This window comes from Anser brachyrhynchus (assembly GCF_964034855.1).
Source record: "Anser brachyrhynchus genome assembly, chromosome: 4".
NCBI lineage: Eukaryota > Metazoa > Chordata > Aves > Anseriformes > Anatidae > Anser > Anser brachyrhynchus.
Window position 1 is genome coordinate 14036865 of NC_137698.1, and position 25665 is coordinate 14062529.

General features: G+C 44.0%; 2 protein-coding genes across 13 annotated transcripts in view; one reads left to right on the plus strand and one right to left on the minus strand.

The window, feature by feature from the left end:
* The window catches only part of LOC308195067 (uncharacterized protein), a 1623621-nt gene extending 1619860 nt beyond the window's left edge, over positions 1–3761 (minus strand). The window contains exon 1 of the transcript XR_013951194.1: positions 1014–3761. The gene's annotated coding sequence lies outside the window, so the exon portion shown is untranslated. The remainder of the gene's footprint in view (positions 1–1013) is intronic.
* The window catches only part of LOC308195061 (uncharacterized protein), a 535750-nt gene that overhangs the window by 187774 nt on the left and 322311 nt on the right, over positions 1–25665 (plus strand). For 11 of the 12 annotated variants that reach the window (XM_080591884.1, XM_080591886.1, XM_080591888.1 and 8 more), the window contains 7 exons: positions 3771–3886; positions 4598–4782; positions 8218–8433; positions 10470–10546; positions 11893–11945; positions 12429–12583; positions 15657–15894. The gene's annotated coding sequence lies outside the window, so the exon portion shown is untranslated. Of the gene's footprint in view, positions 1–3770; positions 3887–4597; positions 4783–8217; positions 8434–10469; positions 10547–11892; positions 11946–12428; positions 12584–13284; positions 14172–15656; positions 15895–25665 lie in introns of those variants that run through there. The other variant, XM_080591883.1, reaches the window with a different exon arrangement.

Sequence of the window (25665 nt, forward strand, 5' to 3'; positions counted from 1 at the left end):
CCACTCGAACACCAGCAAGGCTTTGATCGACTGCTGGCAGACCTAGCGCAGGCCGGCCGTGCCACCCTTTCCCACAGGTGGGATATCTGCATGCTTCGCCCCATCCCAGCTCCTGTCAGGCATGGGGGGCTGCACCTCTTGCAGGGAGCCACGTCTGTGAGAGGCTGGGGGTAATGGAAGACCCGCAACCCTCCCAAAACATTGTTGCCACCCTCTGGTGACACAGGGACCCCAGGAATGAGATGAGGAGGGGGCTGCAGGCCAGGGCACAGGAGGGGAGGCAGAGGGCAGTCCCTGTGCCCAAGGGGCAGCCTGTCTCTCTGGCAAGCAAAACGTCCCAAGAGAGGCACCCTCAGGAAAGGGGCCCTCAGCCCCCTGATCCTCCTCCTCCTTCCACACGAGGGCCTCTTTCAGGCCGCACAAGCCCCCTCCCAACACGGCCATGTTGGGCCTAGGGCATGGCGCGCCACCACAGCGGCCATCACAGAGGCCTCCTGATGTCACAGTGGCATCTGCCCCCCCCCCCCCTTTGTCCTGGGGCCTATAAAAGCCCCTGCGCCTGGCCCCCCACTCACTCATCTCCCAGGTCCTCTGGCGAGCACCAACCATGGTTGGTATGAAGAGGTCCTGGGCTGATGGTTGCCCACTGGTTTGTGGGAGCAAGTGGTTCGCAGAACCAGAAAAGAAGTGGAGGCGGAGGAGCGCTGGCCGAGAAGGAGCAGCCGCGGCGGATGGTGTGGAGCCCATGGAGGTGGATCCACCTGCGGAGGAAGAGCTGATGGAGGTGGATCCACCTCCATCCTATCTGACATGGCACAGCGTCATCGTGCCAGGGCTCCCACCAGCGAGACCATACCACCGTCTTCGCAGAAGCGCCCGGACTGCTCCATATTCCCGGCCCTGCCTCCGCCTCCGCAAATAGGGGGGAGAGGCCATCCATTTACCATCATGCAGGCTTGCCTGTAGGATGGCCTCTTCCCCCCCCCCCTCCCCGTCCCTTCCCCCATCCCCACCTCTCCTGTAGAGGTGTCACCTCTTCTGCACGGAGTCCCAAGCAGTGGGCAAGAGCGCACTCGGCTTCCTCTGGGCTGCTGCACCGGGGCGACAGGAGAACCCTTCCGAAGGCCACGCTGGGCATGGGGTGTCTCGGCCTGAGGACGAGAAGGCTGCCCAAGAGGTGCCTGAAGACGAAGCCGCGCCCTGCAAGGCGGTGCACAGAGAAGAGCAGCAGATCCCTCAAAAGAGTGACACAGACAGCTGCTCCTCTGAAGAAGCAGAAGTCTTCAGGTCTGCCTGGAAGAAGCGCAGGAGTGCAGCGTAAAGGCCCTTCAAGATGCTTGGTTACCAGTTCTTCCCAAGCCAGGGCAACAAACTGATAGAATTATCCTAAGAAAAATAATAAATAAATAAATACATTACAACAAGAACAACAAAAAGAACAATAATAATAAACAACAACCAGTGAAACCACTTTCTTCTTTGGTGTCATTTGTCCCAGCCAACAGGGGTTCAAGAGGGGTGGGTCCTGTTAAACAAATTTGATTTCCTTTTATGATAAGATCACCCGTCTAGTCAACCAAGGGAAACCAGCTGATGTAATCTTTTTGGATTTCAGTAAAGCTTTTGACACAGCTTCCCATAGGATCCTACTGGACCAAATGTCCAGCATCCAGCTGGACAAAAACATCATACGATGTGTGAATAACTGGCTGACGGGAAGGGCTCAAAGGGTTATGATAAATGGGGCCGCATCAGGCTGGTGGACGGTCACCAGTGGGGTCCTCCAAGGCTCCATTTTAGGGCCAGTTCTCTTTAACGTTTTTATAAATGTTTTGGATGTAGGACTAGAAGGTGTTGTGAGCAAATTTGCTGATGATACCAAACTGGGAGGAGTTGTTGACTCTGTTGAGGGTGGAAAGGCCTTGCAGAGAGATCTGGACAGACCGGAGAGCTGGGCGATCACCAACCGCATGAAGTTTAACAAAAGCAAGTGCCGGGTCCTGCACCTGGGACGGGGCAACCCTGGCTACACGTACAGACTGGGCGACGAGACGCTGGAGAGCAGCCCCGCAGAGAGGGATCTGGGGGCTGTGGTTGACAGCAAGCTGAACATGAGCCAGCAGTGTGCCCTGGCAGCCAGGAGGGCCAACCGTACCCTGGGGTGCACCAAGCACGGCATTGCTAGTCGGTCGAGGGAAGGGATTGTCCCGCTCTGCTCTGCGGTGGTGCGGCCTCACCTCGAGCACTGTGGGCAGTTCTGGGCACCACAGTACAAAAAGGACGTGAAACTGCTGGAGAGTGTCCAGAGGAGGCCTGCAAAGATGGTGAAGGGCCTAGAGGGGAAGACGTATGAGGAGCGGCTGAGGTCACTGGGCCTGTTCAGCCTGGAAAGAGGAGGCTGAGGGGAGACCTCATGGCGGCCTACAGCTTCCTCACGAGGGGCAGTGGAGGGGCAGGCGCCGATCTGTTCTCTGTAGTGACCAGTGACAGGACCCGAGGGAATGGTGTCAGGCTGTGACAGGGGAGGTTCAGGCTGGATATCAGGAAGAGGTTCTTCACTGAGAGGGCTGCCGCGCACTGGAACAGGCTCCCCAGGGACGCAGTCACGGCACCAAGCCTGTCAGAGTTTAAGACGCGTTTGGACTGTGCTCTTAGTCATAGGTCTGAATTTTTGGTTAGACCTGTGTGGAGCCAGGAGTTGGACTCGATGATCCTTGTGGGTCCCTTCCCAGCTGGGATATTCTGTGAATCTGTGATTCTATAACTAAACAGTTTGTTATCACACTGACAGCTTTTTTTGGCAGCTGGCCAGCCTTCCTGAGTACTCAGGGCGTGTGTGTGGTCAGGGTATTTGGTTTATACAGAGTGGTAGTGCCCGAGTCATGTAAGCTTTTGCAGAACCAGCTCTAAGCAGAGGCAGTGTCTCTGGAGCCTGTCTGATCACACCTAGCAGATGTTCTGCCTCCCGAGATCTTTGCTCCTGGCTTGGATGGAGATTTGAGCCCCCAGCAGTGGATAGCACATGTGTTGTTTCTGGAAGAGACTTGCTTCAGAAAGATGGAGAAGTAAATCAGGAAGCGTAGTCAAAATGTGTTTTTTTTGAGCTAATTCTCAGCTCTCACCTGGAATCACCAAATGCAGCTATCAGTGCTTGATATACTGTGTGCTGGGAGTTTACTTGGGTGATGCTCACTGGTCTGTGGAGTAGGCTTCAAACATGGGGATCTTTAGCAGCAAAGCAGTTCAGTTCCCCACTCTGTATATAAACGCATTAGCCAGTTGTGTATCCCATCCGAGTAGCCACTGAATTGTGCATCCACGCAAGGAGGTGTGTTGTTCCATGGTACTGCCATGGTGCCCTGGGTGGAAACATTGCTGGCTCTGTTCCTTTTTGCAGTTCATACAGCCTTGTTTTGTGGGGAAATAATATATATATATTATATATATATATATTATATATGTATGTATGTATGTATTTGTGGTATGTGTTAATTCAGCAACATAGGAGCTTTTCCATTGGCATGCCTTGCGTGAACAGCACTCTTCTGTGTAAAACACAGAAATGTGCTGGACTCTTTGTTTTTCTAGAAAATCCAAAGGCTGAGAAGAGCTAAAGTTTGTGTCCCAGCTAGCTGGGCAGTGCCCACTGCCTGTTGTCTCACAGAGATAAAGTACTCCATCTCCAGATCAGCTTGGTGGTTTGACCCCTGTCTTTTGCCATGGAGGTCTTTCCTTCCCTGTTTTTTTTTTTTTTTTTTTTCCCCCCGCAGATTCTTTTCTCACTAGGGATCACTCTTCTTCACTTCATGGTAGCCTTACAAGAGGAGTTCAGATGTGTGATGATGTTAGACAAGGCAGAGGAAGAGCATTGATGGAGAATTTCTAGGTAAATACATCACCACGTTCTTCAGAAGGTTACAGCAAATTTCACTTCTCTTTCTCATGTGTGTGTAGCCTGTACTACATGGGCTTATTCTTAGTCCAGAACAAGGGGGTTACTTCAAAACTTTAATCAGCACTGAACAGCTTGGGATCTTTCCTGAAAGGAGGCAATATATTTTTGCAAGCAAAGAAATTAAGTGTCCTGATGACCACTGCAATAGACTCTTTCCTTTCAAGCACAGACATTTTTTGCCAACCTGAGACTGCCTGCTTTGCTTTGGGAATCTCTAGTAAGTTTTATAGTAATTCCTGGCTGAAACGTCAGTCTTCCATTTGCAGGAGTCAGGCTCCATTTGCAGGAGTTAGTATGTGATGTGTGTAAATGAGATTTTTCCAGACCAAGACTCACACCATATAAAAGTGTATGAAGCCAAGACAAGACAGGATGTAGCATTAGCTGGACACTACAGTGTTTCAGCTGTAGGGTCATTCATTCAAGCCCCAATTTTTGATATTTTTTATTACTGTCCAAGTGCTCTTCTAGATAATTTTCACCTAAAAGTTTCACCTAGAGAACTGGTGAGTTCATTTTTTTTCTAGTAAGCTGGTGAAATGAGATCTGTTTCCTCAGTATCTCTTCTGCATGACTTTTTTCCTGCAGTAATGGCAGGAACACTTAATCACTCTTTGTTTATGTTTCCTCATTCTGAAACAGGCATTAATGTTTTGCCTTGCTAGGCAAATGTATGAGAATGATGAATTCAGTACTGCACAAGAAGAGGACAGATCCTGCATTGAGTAGCTTCCATGAACAAGGAGACGCTGAGCTTCATCTCAGTATATCACTGCCCAGGCTATGGCCTGGCCATGGGAGATGACAAGCAGCTGCTACAAGCGAAGGTATTTCTGCATAAACAAGAGTACTTTTTATCTCAGGATAGAATATGATCGGCTTGTTTATGCTTGCAGCCTTTTCATTTCTTAAGGAACAGATTTGTTACATTTGCTAAAGGAGAAGTGGGGATATTTGTTCTACAAGTACTGCTTCAGACAAAATATTTCATCTCTATTTATATTCCTACTTTCTACAATGGGCAACGTTATTTTTGTCTCATTATTCATAGACCTTTTGAGGATTAATTAAGCAATAATTGTGAATAGGCCAGATTTCTTCTTTAAAGGTTCCAGATCAACAAGGCAATGAATAAATAGGATAAACAGATTTTACCAGGGCTTACAGTGTATTAACTTCATCTCATTTTTCATTAGTTTGGTATCGAGCTTTTCTTTCAGTCTGCTGGAGTTGCACTGTATACAAAAATCTGCTCTCAAAAGCAAGTTGGTAGTTTTGGGGATTTATAAATATTGATGGCTTTATGTGGCTCCCACTTGCATTATGACATTTCACACTGCAAGTAAAGAAAATTCAGCAGCTGTGCAGTGTCTCAAGATCCCTTGTCACCAGCCTTTTTTTCTCCCCATTCAGCCTTTCTTTTCAGCCCCCCTAAGGGCAGTGATGTCTTTTTTTTTTTTTCTTGGGCTGAACTTATTTGGAAAAAAATCCTTTGCATGTGTAAAATCTAATAGCTAACTTATTTTTTTGCTACTCTTGTTAAAAAGCCTGCCTTATCCACATGCCTTTAGCTGTGCTCTCGAACATGGTCAGAGGTTGTGCCATTCCATGGTCATGGACTGAGCTGTCATAGTTGTAATGGTTCATTTCTGTGAAGTAGCTACTTGAATTCTTTGCCAGGCCCAGAAATGAGGAATAAATGTCATGCATGTCCCTAGGAAGGGAAGAACATGTTGTTCCATCTCTCTGCAAAGTTCATCACAAAATAGAAGATACTTGCGTGTGTTTGTGTCTTACTGAGATAAAAGTGATACTATTCTTCAAGCACAGATGCAGAGAGCATTCAAGGTATTGATTTTTTTGGCCCAAGTTCTTTTGTTCTAAGGAAGAAGGTAATTCATCCTTACATTAAACTGTGGTTGGATTAGACACTGGAAATTTGTATAGCAGGGAGAAAAGGAATGGCTACCATAAAAATTTGTATAAAGTCTGCATTCTCTCTGGAAATATCAGTGTTGTAGCTACAGAACTGGTGATATCTCATCATCTTTGAACAGTTGTCCCAACCAAGGGGCTTTTGTGTGTTCTTTTTTTTTTTTCCTTGCAAGTTTGCACCTTGCAGGAGGGTGGCTGAACACCAGTCTCTGTGCAACAGCTTTCTCTTGTAATGAGCAAGTAATGACATTTTATATTTCTGTGTCTGTATGCTCCACTCTGTCTAAGCAGCTCTGGTAATAATATCATCTCACCATGAAAACTTGCTATTATGACAAATGCCATAATAACTGGAGAGATCAGCTGTTTTAGGAAGGGGCTCCGCTTGTAAGCTGATAAATAAACAGAAAGCCTGTTTCACAGTGCTTTCAGGGGAAAAATAAAGAAGTCACATTTCCCATCCCTCTCCCTCTTATGAAAAAAGTTTTATTTTTTTTTCTTTTTTTTTTCTTTTTTTTTTTTTTCTGTGACCACTAGACCACCAGAACAGCACAGTATTTGGGAAACTTTCCCAAAATGCCTTGACACAATCAGGTGTTGTCCGCTAGCGTCCACATTTGCTGTGCTCAGAAAGGATGGGACCTGGTATTTAACCAATGATGCTTAGTTGCAAGCTTAGATGCAAAGGATAATGTTTTTTCCCCTGTTCCCCTAACCCTCTCATTTATTCCTCCAAGGAGAAAGCAATTCTGTTTAGGAGATACAGAGGTGATGCAACAGGACAGTGTCAGGATAATTTTTTCCTCAAGGGAATTTAACCCTTACTGCATGAGATGGATGGGTAGATGGATGGATGGAAAAAGTTTTGGTGCTCAGATGTTTGAAGGTTTGGGGAATGCAAGCTTAAAACATGTGTCTGGCAATGTTGTGATTCAGTTTTGCCTGCTGGTACCAATGAAGGCTATATAAAAATACACTCTGTGTACAGAGGTGAACTGGCACTTACTGTGCCCCATCTTGTCCCACATGTATGTGAATGTGTGTGTCTGTCTGCCCCCCCTTAATTATATACTTCATTACTCACTGTATGGGTGCAACCTTGAAGTCTTACAGGTGCTTCTGTGAATTTTGTGAAAATGAGTGTCCAGGTGGAAAAGAAATACCCTGTCTAGGGGAGAACTTCCAAGTTCATGCTATATTAGACCTCATGGAAGCCAAAGAGTGGAGCTTGTTGGGTAGCAGGTTATGTTAACTCTGTTGAACTCAAAAAAACCAACCTGTTGGGTGTGTTTGATTTTTAGATTGCCAGCAACCCCTCCGAATCAATTAGTCATGCAGCTCTACTTGCTGTGCATGTTGTCCTGCTGTTCACAGGGAGAAGCCATTTTATGTTATCTCTAATTATTTTTGCATTCAGCTTTTCTTGCTGGCTAAGGCAGGCACTACCCTTTGCGGGGGAATTAGGTTCAAGGTAGCTCCTGGGCTTTTCAAATCTGCTGTAATCCACAATGAAGATGTGCACTGGCATCATATTCCAGCCACTGTTCGTATCACGATTTGGCACGCTTATTGAGGAGGGAGGGAGGCAGGCAGGTGACTGTTTAGTCTCCCCCCAGAACCTTTGACACCACTGTGTAAGGTAATTAGAAGTCCACTTCTTCCTATGGCCTGATCTCCCTGTGTCTTTCCCAGATTCAATAGGAACTTGAGAATTCAGCTCAGAAAGCAGGAAAATGTGATCATTTGGATACACTGATTTTAGTAAATTGCTTGTGTACATACTGGTATACATGCGTGTGTATTGCAGTCTGTAATGTACGTGAGCCTCACTTGGCTGGACAACGTGCTCAGCACCTGTAGGTGCTGTTCTGTTTTGGGTGTGCACAAAAGGTTGGGATTCAGTTCTCCCTTTGAAGAAATTTTCACCTGTTAAAGATGCTGTTTGTCAAATGCCAGTGGGAAGAGGGAACCCACTGTGGTTTGCATTGGGAAGTGCCTGTATTATCCTAGAAAAAAAGTGTATCCAAGTCCTACTGTATTAGAAGAAAGCTCCACTGCAGAAATTCATCTGTGATCCAGGCATAAGCAAATGTTTTCTGTTCACCAATGGCCCATGTTTTAATCTTAGCTTTAAGGCCTGGCAGAAGGTCCTTTTCCATTACGTTCCAAAGGGTTCTGAAAGACGTGGAAAACACCACCTGGAAAGCTGTACTTCTGCAGAAAGCTATGTAAAGCTAGATCCATTGCCTATTGCATGTGTAAACCACAATCCTATTTTCTCCTGTGCTGTAAGGAATTTCTTTGCCAACCCATCCTATCTTTTTCAGTCTTACTGATTCTCACTGCAGTGAAGTACCCAGAAAGTTTTCTGAGCCTACCACCATGGTCTTCACAAAGCCCGAGGAGTTCATTGTTCTAGGCCATCTTCACCAAGGGCAGAAGTCCAGTCCACAGGACACTTCAGGAGTGGTGGCCCTAAGATGCCAGAACACAGCAAATGACTGCGAGCTACTGAGAGTGTGTGCACAGGCAGGAGCCAGCAGGTATTAACCACATCTTTAGTTTGCAGTCTGAGCCATAAAATGAGGATTTTAGTCATCGATTTTACTGAACTAAAGCTGAACCTTTTATTTATCATAGCTTCCTCCTAGCCATCAAGCAAATGTAGGAAATCAAAGGGGTTTATATTGGATGCTCAGCCAGATGCTCTTCTGTTCCCCAGCGTTTAATGAAATTTTTGTGTTTGGTTGTGTTCCCCTTGACAGATTGGGCTACGTACCTCAGGTGTGGTTTCTCCTCCTTTTAGAATGTGGCCCTTCTTCTATGAAAGGGAGGTAGAGAGAAGGACTTGTGCCTGAGCACAGTGGGAAAATTTCAGGATGTGCATTTTCCTAATGATGTTGCTATAAAGCATGGACTCCTACAGAAGCAGTCATTGCTGGCTTTTTGAAGGGAGCAGCTGTAAGTGCAGCAGCTAATGGGGGAAAGTTTGCTTGCAAAACAAACTGGCAACTGATGGTCTTTTTAAATCTGCAGCAATCCCTCCTTTAAAAAGCTGCATCAAGCTTCCACATTGCAGGGCAGAATATGGCCCTTGTTCAATAGCCCGTGATCCTTTGTATCTGTGCTTGATGCAAAAGAGAGCACATGTATCCTTTATTTTAGCCATTTAGTCAATAAAAAAATAACAGTCCTTTTAGTGAGATGAATTGTTTTGGCAGCTGTATATTTCACATTGGGAAAACTCATTTACAGAGGGATTATATCACCCTCATTGGTAAGATTCGTCTGGGATGCACTTTACATTTCGTAGTGTTTTCCTTTCTCGCAGTGATCTTTGTGATGTGGGGTGAAAGCTTTGAGTCTGTTGCTGTTTTGCAAAGGGGTGTTTTGATTCCTGCTCTTGGAAGAAGCAGCATTAAGGCTGGACCCTAACTCCCCAGCTGCCACCTTGGCTCTGGGGAAACATTACCCTGAAGGCAAAATAGGGTACTCCAAGGAAATTTGGCCAACTTGCAGCTGTCTCTCTTGCAGACCACTGTCCTGCCAAGGAAAATGCAATAGGGGAGCATGTTTCAGTTACCCCGCAATATCCCTTATTTTCTTTATTTGGAAAAATCCAACTGTTAATGTTTCTCAGTGCTGAAGGAGATTCTCTCCACTACCTCCCTTTCTCCTCCACCCACTTGTTCCAATTTGCCCTCATCAACCTGGCATCCTTTCTCCCTCATCTTCAGCTCCCTGTCCCTGGGTCCATCCCTCTGCCATCTGCTAATGGATGCCCAGGCTGGAGACAGCATGGTTTGAGGCTCGCTCTGAGCTGCCCTGCCCTGCTCAGCCACCTGGCAGGATGCACGTCATGAGGGACCGCAAGAACCTTCCACTTACCCCAGTTTTCACAGCTTCCTGGGACTCACCTTGGAGATTTCTGCCTCAGACATTCATAGTGCAACCATGCAAACTCATGCCTTTAGAAAACCAGGGCCAGAAACTTCCCATCCCATTCCAGCTAAAGAGTAAGAACATAATAGGATCAGCTCACCCCAACAGAGAGGTGCAGGGTGTCCTGTGAGAGCAAAAATGGAAACGCTGCCTCTATATCTGCCCTGTCCACTGGCTGTCCTAGGAGCAGCATGGAACCCGAGATAATTTGGTAATTTCAATCTTATGACTTCAGCTACCCTTAATGACCTTTAAAATTGATTTGCTTCATTTGTTTTGGTTTTAAGAGATTATGCTTAAGTAATGCTTTGCTGCATTTAATGTTTTGTTGTATTCTAATTTACTGTGTAATGACTCTCTATATTAAATAATAGTAACAATATCTGAATTTATTAATCGACAAAACATGACAGACAATGCATGTTAAGCTTTCTATATATTTTGAATCACGTATCTCCCAGGTAACATAAGAAAACTGTTAAATCATACTGAACCAGATTCCTCAGCTGATGTAAATCAGCTAATATACAGCAGCTGAATTTCTGGTCCATTATGTTTTTCCATAAAAGATGTCTTTGCCTTCAGAGTATTAATTATCCATGATTCTTTTACTTTTCTTGTTTTTCTGCCTTTGCAGGTGCTGCTAATTCACCCATTTTCTTCCAGAAATGGGAAAATTGATCTATATTAGGAAATATGTTCTTCCTTTCTTCAGTAAGCTGCATTTTCATTTTTGGCATCCATATTTAAACCCTAATGTACATACACATATGAATGATGTGGGCTTTACTGCTGACAGTTTTAAATCCTACCATGTATCAGCTGCATAGGCAGCTTAACCCCTTCTTGGCTTCAGCAGAGGACAATAGTTTTTTTGCAAAGAGGAGGGTGGGATGCAGTGTGTCACACTCTGTGGAGAGGTCTCCGTCGATAAACCATCCCTAACTTCGAGTCCTACCATCCAAAATCAGTTAATAATGCTGATAGTAGGTGATGCACTCAGCCTGGATGCTGGGGGGGGATGAAGGGAAGGCTCAGAGCTCCTCACCCCACAGCCTGCTGGCACTGGCAGATGCACCAGAAGTTCCCACTCAAAGGGGTGTGTTCGCAGAAGCTCCTTTTCCCCCCTCCCTGATGACCCCTTCAGCAAAGTGCAAAGCCCAAAATATCTGGGCATATCTTTTCTATCTCTCTTTGTTGGTGGTGGGGGCTTTTGAGCAAAAGCAGGGTGATGCCCGAGAGAGATTCACCCCTGGGGACCTGCACACAGCAGCCACGATCAGTGCTGTGACCTTGAGGGCCACCCTCTCCCCGTGAGTCTGTGGTTGCAATTCATCACCCCACAGCATTGCGCCCAGCAGCCACGGGGCACACAGCCTGGACAAAGCAGGGCAGAAGATTAATCCTCCTGTCCCTACTAGATTTTAATTGGAAGAGAATCTGTCTTTGACTTAATTTCCTCTCTTGTCATAGCCAAAGTCTAGTGGATCAAAAGAAATGCAAATTGAAAGAGAATATTTTGGATGTGCCTGGTTTTAAAGATGAACACGAGTAATCTTTCATGCCTCTGACTTAATGTCTGTATCATTTTTCTCACAAAAGCATTGAAACAACTTATATTGCCTTGCGTGACAAAAAGATTTTTTTTTTCAAGAGAAGAAACCTGAATGATACTGTTGTAGTATTAGAATGTAGCTACTAACTGCCTGATGTTATCAAACCTGAAATTATCCTTTACATTAAAATACTATATGTTTTATTTTGTAATGAGAGGGCAAAGACCCACTTACTGCAAAGTGTCAAGGTAATGTATGTGGGCTGCCATTATGTAGGAGGGTATTATTCACAAAGAACTTCAGTCAACTGATTATCAGATTATTGGCCAATGCAATTTAATATTAAATCTTTCTTTTCCTTTTTTTTTCTTTTCCTTTTTCTTTTCCTTGTTATTTTGAATTACAACACTACAAAAGTATTTTTCAAGTGGTTAACTTGAGTTTGCTTTCCAACATCTCTTTATTTGGGAAGAAATGAATTCAATGGTTCTGTTTTATTTTTAGTGCTTGTGAAAATGAAGGATAGTTGTGCCTGCACTACAAGAAGGGTGATTTAGGTAAGTGTCTCTGAGGCAGCTTGAGTCAATTTACCTTAGACTTGAAGTGAAATTCTCTATTGCTTTGCTGCAAAGCTTCCCAGGAGAAAAGATTTACTCTTGCTGAGCTGGATTTGAGTAGAGGGTGGTTTTGTTGGTGTCTTATGTTACACCTGAATAAAATGGGAGGGAAAAATGCTACATTGATTGAACCACAAAAGGAAGGAGAAGAGGGTTGTTTATTTATTTGTCCACATATTCAACCTGAGGGTGATGGATGTCAATTATAGCATAAGTAAAATTCACATCAGACTCAGTCAAGAAACGTGTAAGGATTTTTTTTGTATCAAGTGTCCTTATTAGTAAGCATCACTTGGTTTATTCCTCATTTTCAAAGTGAAAGAGACTTTTCTGGACCCACTTAACTGCAGATAGTAGAGCCTTACATGTTGGCTGCTGTGTTGGTAGGATAAATGTCCAGCCTTCTTCTCTGCCCTTGCTCAGGACAGTCCAGATGTACAGATGTGGAGGGACGGGATGGGACACAGGACTTCTCTGCCATTCGAACCATACTGTTGTGATCACTTACCCCAGATCTGCCCCAGGGAGCGTATGGAAAGGCAAAGCCCTGAGCCCACAGAAAGGGAAAAGGTGCAAGGGTAAATGCTGTTTTTCCATTATCATGGCACTTGTTTATAGGTTGAGAGGAATAACTTGCTCCTGTTCTCTGAACAGAGCCATTCCTCTGCTCATGCAGAGACATCTCGCAGGCCAGCTGTGCTGTCTCTGAGTCACTTGTTATCAATTCTTACAAGTGTGGGGGAAAGCAACAAAATCATGACAATGATAAATACTGCTTCTTTACACACTTACATGATGCCAGCCCAGTTTGTGGTCCAAATACGCCACTGTGGTCTGGCTCCAAGTAAACAGAGCTATTAGCAATCACAGGAGGCTGGCAGGTTGCAGGTTTGAGCTGACCAGTTGTTACAGAAAAACAACAGATTCCTCCTTTTTTTTTTTTTTCTTTCTCCTGGACTCCTATTATTGCTGAATCTTTTGCACTCTAGAGAAGAGCACTGCTGTTGTCTGGTGGCTAAAAGCAAAATCACATAAAGAGAGGAGAGAAAGGATCATAAAACAAAATGTCTCTCATTCTCAGCTTGATAACAAATGCAGCAAGTGATCCCTTAGGCACACCAGGTAGTGCCCCAGTAGGCTGGCACAGCGCCTGTGCATGCCATCTGCTGAGTTTGAAGCCTTCTTCTGCTCCCCATCCTGCAGAACCTCCTGCAGCTGGCTGCTGCTTTTCTTCTCAAATCACTGCAGTACATAGCCAGCCTGGGTTAGCACCTTGCTAGCATTTACTACAAAAAAAGGAGAGAGGGAGAGTATTACACAGAGGAAAGTTAATGTGTGCTTTGTATTTGTACAGTTATAAACTCCACCTTGATATTTGTGAGTGTAATAGGACATTTCTTTAGCTATTTAAAACTGGTCAGGACAAAAGCCCTAATTCCTAGATGCCCTTTCACTAGAGATGTTGGTGTTTGGCTACTTTTGCTTCCTAAATGTAGCTTTTAGATGGAGGTTAGTGAAATTGCCTCATTGGAATCACTGAAGTGATTAGGGGGTTGAAGGAGAACAATAAATAAAGATATGTTGTATATATATATATATGAGATGCAGGACTCAAACTGATGAATATAAAAGTGGGAGTGAAATAAGAAATTCAGACCAAGAAAAAGCAGTGATAAAGCATTCAGTATATTATTTCATGTCAGACAGTTTCTTTTCTATCTAAACTGGCATATTTCCCAAAACAATATCATTTAAGAAAACAGCTGGTCCATCAGAACGTTTTCCTGCTGCTGTGTCTCATCAGCCCAGCATTTTGTTCTGATCAGAAAGGTAAAGAACATGAGCACAGAGCAAGGCCTGAAGGAAAAAAAAATCCTGTTGTGCCCTAAACAACAATACAGCAACTCAAAGCAGTCATAGCAGTATAAAAGAACCTCACTGATAAATCGAGCATTTACATTTTCAGCAGGAGAAACTACAGTGCCCTGACTCTCATAATTTCTTTCAGGTTGTATGAAGCCAGATCATCAGTACTTCAAATTAGTAACAGAACACAAATAGTCTCGGAGATTGCTATAAAGCTTTCTGATTTTCCACAGCACAAGAAACTAAAAAATAAAAATTCAGGGTTCGCTGTATTGGAGAGTAGCTGCATTTGCAACAATTGTATGTACATTGATATTTTATGTTGGGGTTTGAAGTCTTCAGTAGGCTCCTTAATAAATAACAAGGTATCCCGAAAGGATGAGTACTAGGTGGCACCTGCTGAGTTACTAACCTTTGCTGTGTTCTTTTTATAATCTTTTTTTTTTTTTTCTAAATATCTTGTGATCTCAAATGCAGATCCACTAGTTTAGATGATTTTCTTCTGCAGCAGCTCTGCTTGATCACTACTAAGGTTTTTTGAGGGAGGGTTGCCAAATTTGCCAACGCTAATCTGGAAGCCAAAATAAATATCTTTGTGTTCTGAAGAGCAGAAATGCTGGAACCTGAATATCTCGCCCAGAGCTGTTAGCTCTTTTCAAAGCCTAGCATCTGTATCGCTACCTCTGCTGAAAAGCCTTGAGATCTTTTGAAAAACAGAACTCCACATATGCAGGCTGAGCACTGAAATAGTAGGCTTTTGGTTCTTTTTGGAAACATGGGTCTGCAGCCCGTTTGGATCAAGTTAAGGCAACCATGGCATCTCCTAAACTCTGCCTACTTGTGTGCAGGTGAATGTGGAAAAATGTCAGTTAGCATTGCCTTGAGAAGCTTAATTGCATTTGGCTAAAGCAGACATTTTTGCTGAAAGGATGTCTCCCCAAGAAAGGTTCAGGTACAATTTTTAAAATATTGAAACAAATTGTTGAGACCTTTTTTGTTTCCTAAGATACACGTCAATGCTTTTGCATGTAAAAATGCCAGTTCAGTTTCAAGAGGTTTGCTTGAGGCTGTAAACAAAACTACTAAACAGCTGTATTACACAGGCACACGATGGAAACTCTAAGTACGTGGAGAAGTCATAGTTTCTGGACTTGCTACAGTTGATTTACTGCAGTTTTAACTTGACAATCTAAAGTTGTATGTCAGAGGCTTACATTGCTTTTGATTTACTAAAACTCCCCTTTCTTGCGCAGCTTGATGTTGGCTAAAGGTGGGTTCCCTCCTTTTCCAACAGCAGGAGGGCAGGGCGAGGAGCTTTCCAGCTCTGCAGCGGTAGTTGCTACCTGGGCTCGATGCCCAGCTGGGGCAGCAGTCCCAGGAGAGAGCGCTCAAGGTGCTCCATCAGCCGGCCCAGCTGCAGCTGAGCCAGCCCCAGGACTTGCTCAGGAATCCCCACGCTGCCTGGTAGGGGGCCGGGGAACTTCAAACTTGCAGGATTACAGCTGGGTGAAATCAGGTATTGCAGTTATTTGGGAGAAGCACAACATTCAGCTGGAGCTAACTGGAAATGGTTTACTTTTTTGTTTTTTTTTTCCCAAGCAAAATTTCATTTCAGCTTGGCTTAAGGCATTCTGTTCAATCACCACCAAGTGTTTCAGGTTGCTCGTTTGGGGGTTACTGCTTTAGGCTGTGCCTTTTTCAAGTGCTTTGTCCAAATATTTCTTATTGAGTCTATCAGCTTGCAGTGAAACCAGTGTGTCTTATTTTCACCTGCCTCTTCTCTAGGCAAAAGTGTTCATCAGACAACAAGAACTTGATCTTCCCATTCGCCACAAGCTGGTCCTTGGTCTGGAAAAGTAGCTGCAGGATACTGCCTGCTGAAGGAGCATAGGATTTAGGATCTCTCAGCACCACAGTACCAAGAGTTTGGGACACACCAAAGCTTTTATGTCGCATCTAATGACCTCCTTTGGGCAAGCATGTAAGGATCTTCCGCAGAGCTGCCCTCAAGACTACGTGTTGGGTGAGTACATCCAGTAACAGACTTGATACGTGCTAGTAATTATCATATAATAAAGCAACTCAGGGTTTCTGCTAGTCATGTTGGACCCACCACTGTGAGGTATAAGGTGTTGCAGCAAGTGTGCAGCCTAAGCAAGGTTGTGAGGTGGGGCCACTTGGGCTGACCTTTCTGTTGGAGCTGAATTTTAGCCTCAGAGCCATGCACAGAATAAAATGAGCTTAGAGGATGGCAGAGCTCCTTTTCCTGAATGTTGAAATCCCTCCTGACAGATACAGGGAAGCTGGAATTGCTGCACAGCCTCCTCAACTAATGCAATTGCATTTTTAACGTTTAAACAACACTTTAATTTTTTGAGGAAGGAAATTTCTCTAAAATTTCTGTGGGGAAAGCAAAGCAAACCTTTAGAAAAAACTGCAGATGGAAAGCTTGCATTTATGTAAAATGGAAGCATGCTGCGAGTCATTGGAGAAAACCTATATTTTCTTGACAATTATAACAATATTAGGTAGCAGCGGAGGTTTCCAAGGCAACCTGGCCACGGGTGCATTCATGTGGAGTGTGTGTGACTACCTGCTTTGTCAAGCCAATGGATGGATGGCAGGAGGTGGTGTGTGTGTGTGGGGCGGGGGGGGGATAGCTAGCATTTCATCAAGCTGCACTAACAACACTGTTTAAAAGCGGAGTTATTTTTTTCAAAGTATGTCTAATCGCACCGAGCCTTTGCTGATTTTGTTTCCAGAATAGTCATGAGAAATGTATGGGAGCCAGGTGGAAGCAGCTGACCACTGAGGTGTCCCTCAGTTAGAGGAGGCCTTTGGGGCTATTTAGCGTGGGGTATGCTTGTAGATTCTCTGGCTTAAATAAATATACAGCATTTGCCCTGAATACTTTTATTATATAATTATAATTATATAATTACCCCTTCCTTCTGTGCCAAACCTGACACAAGCCTGTTTTTCCCAACATGATAAACTAAAGGTATCCTCCCAACACCTCAAGTTTCTTGTCATCTATTGCAGTGCTTGGTACCTTCTTGCCTTTGCCTGTCCCTCCTTGTTCCTCTCCCCCACATCTCTGGTTTGTGTAGGGGAGCTTTGCTGGCCTCCCCAGCCTTCCTGTAAAGCGTAGAAAGTGCAGCACATGGGGTGTGGTGTCCTATACGTTGCTCTTCAGGCTCTCTCACGTTCCTTCTTAACAGTCATTGCATTTAAATGTCGTACAAGAATCCCCCCTGTTGATCTCCAGGGATTTCACTGCCTTGTCTTTGACCTGTAAAAACTTCCAAGAGTTGCAGATGCAGTTGGCTTAAGAAAAAATGTCAGGGCTGTACAATACCTGATATTTCTCTTGGGGAAAAAAAAATACACCCCCCCAAACATCCAAGGGAATCAGGAGATGAGTGCTTTCCACATGGTGGGGGCAGGTGCAGCTCAGCCGTGATGTGCAGCAGCTGATCCCTCGTTTCAGCAGGTCGGGGAAGCTGATCTCACAGGTTTGTGCTCGTATGGCAGCAGTGCAGGTTGCTGGGGGATGTTGTTGTAGGCTGAGGTTTGGCTGAGCATTTCCACTGTTGTTGAATAATAAATCCCCTTTCCAAAGGAGTTTTGCTTGGGAAAAAGAGAAGGAGGCTTCTGCATTCTCTTTTTCTAGGCCAAAAGCATTATTGGGCTGAAACACGCAGCTTCCCCTGGGAATTAGCCGGTTGCGAGAAGCATTCAAAGGAGCAGATATTCAGGTATTGAAAACCGCCTGTGCAATCCCTTTCGGCTCTGGCGTGAGGGCTCTCAAATACATTGAAACTCTCGCAGCGTGCGCGGCTGCATCCCCAGCCCCACACTGCTTTCGGAGTAGCCACGGCAGCCGCTGTGTGTGATGAATGTCAATCGCACCCTGAGCGCTCAGGAAAAAGCTTGAGTGAAAAATTAAGATTCTGGGATTTTGTGTTTAAATTATTTTCCCTAACCACTGCTTTTTACCGTGGATTGCAGAACGTCCTCTGTGCATACAGATGCGCTCACAGCTAGCCTGCTCTCGAGAGCTCGCACTTTTGTGCCTACAGCTGCGGCTCAGATGTGCGTGGTGCTGTGCCGTATCCCTCTCCCCGCGCCAAAGTGTACACTGCCATCCAGAGGTGTGATGGCAGCATGTGCAGGTACACCCGAGCTAGCTGGCAGCCTGGGATTCCCAGCATGCACCAACGTGATGGCAGGGCTGCTTTTGCACCTACAGCAGCTGAGACGTGGCTGGTGCCATCAGGCACATGTGCTGCACCCAACTGCAGTGCAAACGTCAAGGAGTCTGCAAATGGGTTCCTCTTCTGAAACCAGTTGTTTGGGCAACTGCCAAAGGTGTATGGGCAGGAAGTAAAGAGGGGAGGATGCAGGCCAGGAACCCACACAGCTGACCAAGCCAGGAAAACACGCTTTCACTGGGATTTTCCTTTGCTTTGACTGTCCTGAAATGTTGGGCATAAGACACTTTTTCTGTTTGTGGGCAAGGAAAGAAGAGATGTGGAAACAAGCCCACCAGACATCACAGCCCAGCTATATGGAAAAGGGTAAACTTACATGGTTTGTGCTCAAGTTAGTGTGACCTGAATGCTAAGCACCCAGCTCTGCCATAGCGCAGGAGTATACCCAGGCTGCCAGGATGCCTGCTGTGTGCACCAGTTGGGTTTGTTGCAAGGCATTTGTGTTTTGAGAGAAGACTTTATCCACTGGATTAGAGCGTAGGTGAGCTGCTCAGTTTGCTTAGGGCTTCCAGGATGGTTTTCAGTGCTAGATCTTGAGCACAGCTATAACCAAGACATTGATGGCAAGTATCTATTTGGCAGTAGTTCCTTAGTGTTGAATGTGTTACCGAATATTTGGGCCCAAGTGATTCAGGCACTCCTAGCACAGAAGTCTTGTGTTAAAGGCCCTCAGCCACCTTTAGGCTGTGTTTTATTTGGCGTTTTGGTTCCCAGGAAAAGGTGTCTCAAGCTTTCGTCTCTGGAGGCAAAATCAAATGCTGGATTGAATTGCCTTGCCTTTGTACAATATGGGGCACTTGACAGAGCTATAGAAATCCTATTTTAAAAATGATAGCTGTTGATTTTCTGCTTGCTGAGAATTATTAGGATTTTTCTATCCTGCAAAACCAGCCATTAAATCAGCAAAATGCTTTGGCATTAGAGCCGTTTGGAATGTAAAAAATACTGCTTCTTGTTGTTGAGCTGTGAACGTTCAGTTGCAAAGTTAAGGAGAAATCTAAAAGGACAAATAATGATCTTAATTTGAAAGACATTTTACAAGTAAACATGCTGCAGTTGTAGCTACAAATCAGGTAATTGCTGAACATTTTAAACCCAGGAGTATAAAATTAAAAACAAGAAAATCAAATATAAGTGCAAACAAATAGCAGGGGAATTCTAAGCAGAAGGTTCAGGTTCTTTTTTTTATGGACCATTTCTTTTTTTCTTGGCAACCTCAAACATTGCATAGTGGTCTTTATTTAATCATCCAGGTTATAATATTTAAATGAACAGGTACTTTAAAATAGAATGGTTTACAGTCATTTTTTCTATTACTGTATAAGAAATGTAGCCATGAAACATAAAAAGGTCAATCACTTCAATGAAATAACTTCTTAAAATAATACAGTTTTACAGCCATACATAAATATATGTATTCTATTATGTCGAAGAATATCAAACAATATGGCTCAGTGTTAAGCTGCAACTTTTGCAAGGAGGATACATTAGCTTTAAACTGGGATATATGATCATTGAAATACATTATTTCTGCTTTGGACTTCACTGTTTCCAAGCAAAATGGTTTTATTCTCCCTACTTCCCACCTTTAGCTGTTCTTTTTCCTGACTTGTAACGATTTACCTATCAGGGTACTAATACATCTTGTCACCACGTGTATCGGGGCTGTGACGGTCCCCTGCATACTACCCAGCTCTCCTGTGCCAGGACAGCCTGGCTGCTCTGACCTCTGTTTTGAGAGGGTGCTGGCAGCTGGGTGGGGGTGCCAAGCTGAGGGACAGACACGATGCAGGTGTCAGTGAGGCTCTGGATATATCCCCAGGTGGGATGGAACCTTTGCTGGGAGGAAGATGCAAGAAGGTCATGCTTATGGTCATGCAAGTGGAAAACTGTTCTGCAGAACTTCCTGAGATGGTAGAACAAAGGGGAAAAGAGACCACAAAATAGATTTTGTACACACATCTGGTCCTCCTGTCTACCTGTGACAAAGATTAGCTCATCCTCTGAGAGCTTCCAGATTCCTGGGTAGGTTTTGCAGCTTCTGGCCAAGTCTGTAGTAGCCCAGATATTTACGCTGAGCTGCAAGCTAACTAGATCCTCCTGCACAGCCTCCCAGCACACAACACTCAATACTAAAATGCCATAAGTACGGATTCCAAAAGCATCCATTGTTGCATCGTTAACTAACATCATCTCTAGGTCACACCTGACCTAAATTTTATGCAAGTAATTAAAAGGGTAAGTTTATTTCTGAGGAGCAGCTGTTCACAGTGTCTGGAGATAAAAGTAAGGTAAAAGGCATTCCCATTCCTTCCACATCTTTCCTCTAAAGCAATCAATAAGTTTAATTAGAGTGGTTAGGAATGAACTATGAAAGCAGCAAAGTTAGTACCAGATACATTAGGGAAACACTGGGACAGAAGATATACATATGACATTTCTAACAGAAATCTGATGTACATAAATTTAGCTGTCCTGGATCACCTCCTTGTCCTGCATGTGCCTTAACGTTGCCTCCAGGAGGATTTGTTCCATGACCTTCCTAGGCACAGAGGTGAGGCTTCATTGGTCTTTAGTTCCTCAGGTCTTCCATTCTACCCTTTATATAAATGGGAGTGATGTTTCTCTTTTTCCAGTCGCCAGGGGCTTCGCCTGACTGCCACGATTTTTCAAATATGATGGGGAGTGGCGTGGCGACAACATCAGCCAATTCCCTCCGGACTCTGGGATGCATAATGGAAAATATTTTTCTGCATTTTGTATTAAAGAGGGAAATCCACCACAGCAGTCCTTTTCAGAGTATACCACTTGAGACAAAAATACATCCCAGAAGATGTGGGCACCCCTAGATTTGTCCTCCTATATCCCAGATGCTTAGAATTAGAAGTCTAGTTGGCATAGGAGAGTGAACAGGAGATCTTCCAACTGCCTACCTACAGTTTCGTTACCTTTTGGAGATGCCTGTCTCTCTTTATTGGCCATGAAGGCCCTCCCAAAGTAAGTGCTGTGTATCTAGGCCGATATGTTTCTACACCAAGTTTTGGAGGGTATCTTGAGCAATTCAGCAGAGCTGTCATCACTGAACTGGGTTGTGCAAGATATCGCTGTGTCCTTTACAGCTTGTCCTGGTAATGCCGTGAGCTTCGCATGCAGTTCAAAATAAGCCACGTCTCTCCTATTCCCTCTCCCTGGTGAGATGGACCATGCTTCATGGAGATACACTCACTGGGGTTGCTTGTATATTTTTAACAAAATAGTCCCTCAAACTTTCATAGCAAACATCTCTGTGAGAAATGCTATAAAGCTGTCAGTGGCAGAGTGTTTTGTGGGCACATCCTTTTTGTTGTTTTGATGCATTAAAATACCTGAAAATTGAGGTGCTGAATTTCAACATTATGTTAGCTGAAACATCTGGACTTTCAGTTTAAAATAGCTCTTCTAGAAGCTTAAAATCGAAACATTTTGGTTTTGTTGCTGTGAGGAAGGGGTTTATTTAGTTTGGAGGAGAGATCAAATTGGATTACTTAGTCTAAAGGAGAGAAGATGATGGAGGATATCTCTCCAAATAAATAAAAGGCTGCTGCAGTGAGGAAGGCAATAAATCTGCTTTCCATGTTCATGGAGGATATAAGAAAAAGTAATGGGACTCCAGTAGCAGAGTGGGGAAAAAAAGTAATCAAGCTAAGCATTAGGAAAATGTCCTTTTGGAAGGACAGCTCTTGTAGAAGACTGCCTGACAGGAGATCTCCACCAAGAGATCCCAAACCTGTTCTTGAAGACAGGCACTGGTGAGGATAACAGGAAGGCCTTGTCCTGCCTGAGTGCTGGATGAGCTCCCGGGTCTCTCCAAGCCTTGGGAGTCCTTGATGTTGATGTCTGTTTTCTTGAAGATAAAACACTATTTATATGGAAGCCGTCTGATAGGAGATTGTAGGTGCAGCAAGCAGACTCTCAAGGAGAGTTTCTCTCAGCCGGTGCTGGCCTTAGCAGGCTGATTGTGACTGTCCACAGTGTTTGTGTGTGCCTTGCCCATACGTGATCTGCGTGTGCACGGGCACAGATGGGGCTGGCAGAGGTGACACATTTCTTTTAATCCTTCTAAGAAATTACGAATTAAGATGTGATTACAGAACTGTTAAAAAGGAATTGCCACAGAGGAATTTCCAGATGGTCATGCAGAATAACTAGTGAAGAGTGAATAGCAAGGTTGAGCTATTTATCTAAATACACTTCTCTCTTCTCCTTGTTTCCACTTGTTGAGTCCTTTCCCTTGTTTTTTCTTTCAGCCCATGTGACAATTTCTTTCTCGGTCCAGTTACAATTACGGGTCTGCCTCATTTTCTTGTCTAGTGCTGGCAGTATTTTTTTTAAATTGAATTCTTTAGGAAAATAAGTACAAGAAGGACATTGAGGCCCTGGAGCATGTCCAGAGAAGGGCTACGAAGCTGGTGAAGGGCCTGGAGCACAAGTCCTGTGAGAAGCGGCTGAGGGAGCTGGGGGTGTTTGGTCTGGAGAAGAGGAGGCTCAGGGGAGACCTTAATGCTCTCTACAGCTACCTGAAAGGAAGGTGTGGGGAGCTGGGGGTTGGCCTCTTCTCACAGGTAACTAGTGATAGGACTAGAGGGAATGGCCTCAAATTGTGCCAGGGGAGGTTTAAGTTGGAAATGAGGAGACATTTGTTCTCAGAAGGAGTGGTCAGGCATTGGGACGGGTTGCCCGGGGAGGTGGTGGAGTCACCGTCCCTGGGGGTGTTCAAGGAAAGGTTGGACATGGTGCTTGGGGACATGGTTTAGTGGGTGACATTGATAGTTGGGTGATTGTTAGACCAGATGATCCTGGAGGTCTTTTCCAACCTTAATGATTCTATGATCCTGTTGTAAGCAGAAAGCCTGTGACATTTCCAAAAAATGCCAGCACCTGTATTGTGGACAGCTCCTGTTCCAAACCCACGGCTCTGTTATTTTTCCTTCCTTGACACTTTTTCTTAGAAAGTTCGTGATTTCTCCTGTTAAAAAGTTTGTGGGTTCTGGGAGCAGGCCACGTTAAAGGCTGCCTCCGAACTCAGCATCGGCTGTCTAGCCTGGTGTGGCAGCAGCCTGGGGTTCCCAGCAGTGCCCTATGATGTTCACTTGGAAGCACGTGGTGAATACAGAGCCTCACCTAAGGGAGACGATCTAGACAGAAGTGTGTTTTTATTCACAGTATAAATGTACTAAGCAAAAGATATTTGTTGATGGAAATGGTTTCTTTAGCACTTGGCAAGATCTTTTTTCAGCACAAGGACTTGAATAAGATCTTTGAACGTGTGGTGACAGTGAAGGAACTGCGTTTGTAGAGAAACTGGGCCACAGAAATACTCTCTTCACAAATAAAGAAGCCTTTTTTCTGGAGGTTCCTGTTTATGTATCCATTCATCTGCAGCTGTCTTTCAAAATGACATAGGTCTCCAAATGAATAAAGTAAAAATAAACAAACAACAACAACAAAAACCCTTTACAGTAAAGCAGAAGGATTTTCTATCCTCACAGCAGTATACATTTAACTACGTGTTTAATGGAATATAGTTTTAGAGGAAGGGAAAAGGAAGACTTGTAAGAAATGCATGCAATTCTGTGTGATAGGGTATCAGAACAAATTGCTGCTGATAACCTCCCAGGTTAATTGTTGTGCAGCGAGTGACCCTCTGCTTTGAATCAACACATTACGTTTAATCTGAGAACACTCTGTGGCTGCCTCTTTGCGCTGACTCAGTAGCACTAGAACTGGTATTTATGGATGATTGGGTGATACGTGCTTCAGAGCCATCTAAGTGATTTAAATACAGCAGTTTAAACATTTTGGAGGATCAAATCCCTGTAGAAGTTTCTACACATTCCAGCTAATAATTCCAGCAAGTAATTCCTTATCCCCATCAAAGCTTGTAAATCCCTATTTGTTCTTTATGTGGTGGCTAGATTTTTTTTTTCCCCCGAGTGCTGAACATAAGTTGTAGAGGTCACAATGAGATCCTGATGGGTTTATAATCTAACTAGAGGTTTCTGTGTTTGATAGCAGTGGCCAAATTATGTGTTAATCTAGATTGTCCTTTGGGACATGATCCCAGGGATGGAGGAGGACATCATTCAAACCAGTGGGAAGATTCCTGCTGCTGTTGCTCCTTTGGCTGAGGTCCTTAAAAACTGTACAGAAATCAGAAACCTCACAGAGCATGGGATTTGTTGCTGCTGAGGATTGGACTAGATTGCAGTTTTACTAAGGAAAATTTCCCAAGGCACTTTATAAGAACTAGATCCATGTTCCTATTGACTTTTCTTGGAAAATTAGATTTTGATACTTCTGAAAAAAAAATTGCCTTTCTGATCTAACTGGAGCAAGGCTGTTCTAGTCCTAAAAGACATGCTACTAACACGGCATCAGTTTCCCTAAAATAAAATAAGAAAATAATACATTACTGCAGGGCTGCACAGATTCTTGTTCACAACTTCATGGACTAGTCACAAGATGAGGGGGACTGTTACTCAGTGGTTCTTCACTGTCCACATCACTTGTCTTCAGCCTCCTTTTCCATCAGGTTTTGTGCTTCTAAATCACAACATTGTTCACGACAATTTATTTAAGTATTCTTGCCATGGAAGTCTGCAAAAGAAACAAGCTTCTGTTCTTCTTCTAATTTTAATTCCTAAGAAAGTTTCTCTCTGTGATGCCCTGTCTTTCATTTATTGCTGTATCACTCACAACTTTATTTTACGTCGTCTCACACCTCTGCATTTGCAGCATGCCATCCGCAGTAATCAAGGGTGTGACTGAATTCACATCACCTCGAAATGACAGGAGTGGGGGGGAAAAAAGGAAGGGAGACAATGCTGTAGACACCCTGTTTATTTAGGCAAAATGAAGTCTGTGTACACAATGTGGCTACCTCAGCCATAGCAAAGCGTAAAGAAAATGCTGTTTCCCTGCTTTGCAGTCAGCAAGGAACTATTACAAGAACTTCTACTACAGGGGTCAAAATAAGTCTGTGCTTCCAGATTGAGCAGTATAAGTTTTCTTTGCAGGTTCAGAGTAGCTCTCAGTCTACTTCTTAGATATGAAATCTGTGCAGGGAATGTGTATTCACCATTCCATCAAAATGCAGATCTCTGTTTTGTAGTCTGTGAGTCTTTCCATTGCTTCCTCTTTGTTTTCAAGGCTGGTAGTGTGCTGTTGGTTAATGCTGGTAAAAGTTGTTTCTCTTCAATTCTTCTCCATCACTGGTTGGATGTGCAGCCTAAGACTAGCTTATAAGCTTTAAAACTAACCTTAAGCATCCATGAAAGAAACTTATTGCAAATATAATGCAGTGGTCTTTCTGTAACTCTTCTGGCTTTAGTTTGAGGAACTTCTTTCTTTTATTATTTAAAAGTTAAACTATATTTTAAATGAGGATTTGAAACAAAATATCCTTTGAACTCATAAAATCCACCTCTGTAAAAGGTAGCATGTGGTTCAAAATATATATTGGTGCAGGAGTCAGCTCTGGC